Here is a 6,176-nt window from a genome sequence, read left to right on the forward strand (position 1 = left end):
GGGTTTTTTCATCGCCATTATTGTCTAAAAAGGTCTGTTGAAAGGTATCCCATGAGGTGATTGATCCTGTTCTCAAGCTAAAGTACCATGTGGAAGTTGCACCAATCAAGGTAAAAGGGAATAGGCGACAAACCATATCTTCATCAGCTACCCCCACCATGTGCACGACCAGGAAGAAAGAATGAATATGGTTTTTAGCAGTGTCTCCCCACTCAGGGTCGAATTTAGGAAATACTCTTTCTACATTCTTGGGTAAGGGATGCTGCTACCTAGGTACTGCTATGACATCCTGAGCGAGCTAGTGAGGAAGTGCTCTCGGAGGAGGTGGGAGTTGGTTTCCACCCGGTTGAGAAATATTAGCCATATCGAGGATAGGGATGTCCTGGTTGAGGGTTACTTCATTAGGATTTTCCAAATCAGTCCAGGGATTGCCCTTAGAAGGGGAATCCTCAGGGATTTCTTCCCTAGGAGAGTCGATAATCTGCAAAGAATCAAGCACAATATCTTCAAGAGAAGGGGTTGCACATGTCTCTTCATTTATGTGATAGACCCTTGGCTTTCTTTTTTCTATCGAAGGTAATGACTAAAAGATAAGGATCTGTGATAGGGAACGAGCATACGACCGAGTAAGTCTTATGACTAGTTGTTCCTGAGTGATAGGATACTCCCACAATGTCTCTTCTTCGAAATGAGGTTGTTTTGAATGAGAGGAAGGGTTTTTTTGACCTTCACTATCCATGCATTAATCTTTTCGAGTCCATATGGACATATATAAATGAAATCATAAAAAATTGTGGATGTTGGTTCAGCCCCTCCTTCTAGTGCCAATTTGTTGACATGGAGAATTTTCGCTATACCAACAAGGGGAACTAACCCGATCGCAAGCCCTAATTATACCTGCTTTCATTTGGATTGGCTAGTTCCAATGGGTTTTAAGGGACCTCGTAAACTGTTAAATGAGTGCTGATTGATTGCTTCTGGGGAGAAGACTTCAATTAAATCAACAAAATAAAACAACTAACCTATATGTATCAAATCCTATCTAAGCTATTTCTAACTACTCTAGTCTATATCCTAACTATCCTAACCTATCCTACAGGAGCAAAAACAAAGGAGGTTAAACATCATATATAAATCCCGAGTCCAAATGAATCAATTACTGGTCCACTTAAGAACAAGGCTGTATTAAATCCTAATTGCAATCCAATCATTCATACAAGAATACACATTCCATTTTGTGGAGGAAAAGCTTGCAATTGATGTCCAACATAGTTTCGAATGAACAACCTTTCATGATTTAACCATGATGGTGAATTATACTCAATAACCAGACATAACCATGAACTGTAAGTTATCAGTATGCACAAAAAAAAATATACATTTGCATTTATGTCAGCAACAACATTCTAATAAAAACACATAAGAGAAGAGGAAAATCAATCTGAAACACGAGCTCCTCATTGAACCAAGTAGTCTCTCTTTATTCACAATAAATCAGAGTTGTTTTTCTTCAAACAAAAAGCCCTCCTCTCCTTTCAGGAGGTAATACTTATGCAACCCTCAATGACCCTAGGTCTTCCATGACCTTTAATTTCTCCCATTTCATTACACAGGTCAGCATATATAGATGAGAACAGTTGGTGAAACTATTGACATGTTGAGGTCACCCTTGCTGGAGTGTTCTCCTTCCCGGGGAAATGAATGGATGCCTTTGGAATAGATGAGGACTGCGTATCATTTCATAGCACATGTGTGGAGTGGCTATCATTCTATGTCATTTCCTGAAGGAAACTGAAGATGCTGCGCTCATCATCCCACATCTGGCATGCATTGTGATGTATCTGGCAATGATGACATCTTGGTGGATTAGCACTGTCATGAGTGCTTCCACTGAACTGAAGGAGTGCCTCCATTAAGTAATTTTGTGGTCCATTTTCCCTTTCGCAGAGTGTGTTTCACACAGTTGACACCAGTAGGGCAGAAGTGTCATCTTGATACAACTCACCTTCATCCGTTACCGGATCTGCTCGAATTTTCCTGCAAAATAATCCATATCAACTATGACAGTGAGACATATAGCAAACAGGCCTACAAAACATGAATCTTGCATGTATAACATCAAATGTGAAAGAATTCCCCTTTCTTTTTAATTTATGCATTGACTAAATCTCGTGAATATAAATATGATTTACATTGCAAATCCTTGAAAAACACGGAGTGGAACCCAATACTCAGACTTGAAATACTATGGGCGGGAATATATATCCTATTGGGTCTGCCATATGGCATTTCCCATAAAAATCCATGACCATAGCACTTTATCGAATACACAAGAAACACGGGAAAAACTTGTGTCCAGGCCGTATACTTGGACTTCAAATTTTATATGCCCGAGCTTAAAATTATGGGTGGGTCCATCGTATGGCGTTGTGCCTTATTCATGAGTGCTAGACCCCAACGATAGCGATTTGTGAAGGGGAGGGATGGACTTGATATCAAATATATTAGGTTTTAATCAGATTGGCGGGTCCACCATATCACATATTGCAATATGTGTAGGCCTAGGGCCCCGCCAATTTGTGATATGTGATTAGGCCAAACCCGATATATATATATATATATGTTATATTTAATAGCCCTGGCGGGTCCATAGTGTATGATTTCCCTTTGTAAAACCCAACTTCAATGTTTTTTTGAAAACACAAGAAAGTATAGGAAAACCCCAATGTTACATGCTTTGGTCTATAATCATTGATGGGTCCAGGGTATAACGATGTGCCTTATATATAAGGCTCAGACCCTGTCGTTTGCAATATGCGGTTGGGAGGGCGGACCCGATAGAATATATATCGCGGTTAATATAGTCGTCGGGTTCGGAAGACATATGCGCCCTTTATATATATAGCTTTGGGGTTTGGCCAATAGCGATTTGTGATGGGGCTCCGAACCTGAAATATATGCATTTGGGTTAATAAAACCTCTTGGGTCCAGAAGCCATGAATGCGTTGTGTTAATTGCGATAGGCCCAAAAAGGGATTTATGCATGTTTTGTGAAGTATTTCCGCTATAAGAAATTATGATGGGAAAATGATGCGATAGAAGGTTTTGAGGGCTTAAAAGGTTCCAATGGGGGAATGAATGGAGGGCTAGGCTGGGTGATGAATGGACCATGTAGCAGGGATTAAGAAGGGGGGGCTTGACCATTAAGAATTGGAAATTTGGCTTGGAAACGAGTTAAAGTCTCTGGGACTAAACAAATCATTCAGAGAGGTAGAAGGCCAACTTTTAGGGGACCCATTCAGAATTGCTGCCAAGGAAAGTTTTGATAGAGTGGTAGTTTTGGCCACAACAATAACTCACACCACTTTCCCATGTCCTTCTTTGGCTTCACGGTGTTGTTCTTTTCTTATGGCTTTGGCGGGTTATCCTCGGCCACCCCGCCTAGGCTTTGTCCTTTGTTTTGTGGTTTGGGGGCACCTTTCCCCTACTTCGAATTCACATATCCAAAGTCAAGCTTCTTCTGTTTAAAATTTTGCTCGATCTTGACAGTGTTTCGGTACGTCGTGCCAAGCAAGGAGATGTCCAGGAACTCCATCTCATCCTGGCTGTACCTATGTAGGTAGTCATGTCACTTGAGCACCCAATGTTTCTTAGAATCCTTAATGCCCAACTTCGTGTGAAGGGTATGAAAAAAATTTGTAAACTCTGGGACATCTTGGTCCCTTCCCTACCGTAGTGTTGTCCACTTTATGTATTTATCCTCATAGCTCTCGACATGGTAGTACGTCTCCATGATGGCATCCCGAAATGAATTCCAAATGGGTGCAGCTGAAAATAGTGAGGTCATACTTTCACCTTCAGATCACAGTAGGTTTCCCACCAGTCCTTGGCATAGGGGTGGCTTTGAGAAGAGAAAAAGTAATCTTTTGTTGGCTGGAAAAATCATGAACAAAAAAATATCCTTCTAGTAGATTCAACCATTTATCTACGACGTCTGCATATATTTGGCCCTCAAATATGGGAATTTCAAATTTTACTTGTACCTTAAAAGGAGTGGAGCCTCCAGATTCGTTGTTTTATGTGGATGCGCAACCAGTGGGGAACCATTGAAGGATCTGGGTAAATTTATCCATCATCGCGTTCCTTTGTCCCTCAAGCGCCTCCTCAAGCAATATTTTGATAGGATCTCCTACCCCCTCATCTTTCCTTTCTTCCCCGATGGATGGTCATCGGGGTTTGCAAGGCCAATATTGCAAAGATTCACCTATATCAAGCCCTAATTCCTTATATCTCGACCTCGTTGGGGAAATCCAAAGAAAAACAGAGAAAGAGCAAATCGCTTTGATACCATTGATCCAGATTTAAACTTGAATGCAAAAAACTACAGATATAACCATAAATACAAGGATGCACTAGAAATAATAATTCATTTCATTAATATCAAATACTGAAATATTCTTACAAACAGAATGGAAATCAGACTAGCTCGGGCGATGGTAACTTATCCCTGAAAAGAGATGTGGCAGCTACATGCCTCTAAAATATGTTACAATGAGGCTCAAAGGACTATTTATTATTTAGAAACAATGGAAAAACCTAAACATCCAAAAACCTAACCCTAGGAGATGAAGCGCCAAAACTATGGGTCCCGTTTGGGTAAATTGGTACATGAACGTCCTGGGGTCGTAACTTTGGGATACGATCTTCGTTTGATGCACACAATGCCTCTTAGAAAGATCTATCTGAGCACTACAACTTTTGAATTATCAACATCAATCTACAATCCATGTTGGTCCCGGTTTTCCCAAAAAAATGTCGTTTAGGGACTCAAAACGGCTCTGGAAGTTCAGGACTCAAAAAAATACCAAAAACAGTAAATTGTGCTACAAATAAGGAAAATGAAAAACTGAAAGAAACAATGGTGGGGGTCCAAGTGGAATAGGCAGGTGGCCACCATTATCCACCTAGATCAACCTCTCCACTTGAGAGGAAAACCCACAAATATCTTCTCTTCTTATAGATTCTTCAATTGAAAAATTTCAAGAGCTATAGATCAAGACCAATACCCTCCAAGACCAAGTCCAACCCTTCCATATGATTTACTTCCTTTTTTCCAAGTTGAACCCAGTCAAACATCTTCCAATAGCATGACTTTGACCACCAACTTTAAAATTTCATCCTTTATTGCAGGTCTAAGATTCTTGACCTTCCTAGCAACAGTTGTGGCCACACATGTGAGCTTATTCTGGAATCCCAAGGTTTCTTTATACCTTCACTCGGATTTCTCCTTCTTCTAGTGCTTGAGGATGACCTAATGTGATTTTAGTTGACCTTCTTTCTCTTCTTTCTTCAAGGTCGAACCTGCAGAAGAAAAACCAAAGTCCAGTAGTAGAAACCCTAGCCTTACTTCGCATGCATGAGAGAGAAATATCCTAGAAACAATTCTTCTTCATCCTCTTCCTTCTACCCTTTTCTTGCTCTTCTTCTTCACTTGGATGAATGAGTGATGAATGTTTTCCAAGGAGGTCGAGCCCACTCCTTTATATAGACTTCTAAAGGTGGACGCGGCTCCTCAAAATAGGATGACTTCCTAGCTGCTAGGATTACTTGGCCTTGAAGAGTATTTTGACACTTAATCACAAAAATGGATTTCTTTACAAGCTACAATGTGCCTGATGGGTTCTTCAACTTATGATAATGACTCTTTTGACTAATTGACCTAGGACAAACCATAGAAGAACTCAATGGGTGCTTGACCTCTAAAATAAAATACCTTGAGCATGAAACCCATGCTCCAAAAATAATAATAATAATAATAATTCTATTTCATTTTATAATATACAAGAATCAAAAGTAAAATTCATATTTATGAAGACCGAACCTAGTTACACATTTTCCAACAACTCATTCAAGTAACTAAACACATCATTTAAAAAAATGATCCCTTGTCCCTAGGAGTAAGGAATAAATATTGTGTGAAATTTTGTTTTGGACCATATTTTCCATTCAATGAGCCATGGGAGATAAAATGAAAATGCTACCCTCTATAAGGAAAATATCCCTCACCATGGGTCTTCCCTAGAACTTAGGGGATGTATTAAACCAGATATGATTATGTTGTTTTCAAAGCCATTGTATAAATTCACAACTACAGTAGCTAGTGATAACATGTGGAT

This window comes from Pinus tabuliformis, chromosome X, assembly GCF_031772625.1.
Source record: "Pinus tabuliformis cultivar Carrire ecotype Pingquan chromosome X, CPIR1, whole genome shotgun sequence".
Taxonomy (NCBI): Eukaryota; Viridiplantae; Streptophyta; class Pinopsida; order Pinales; family Pinaceae; genus Pinus; species Pinus tabuliformis.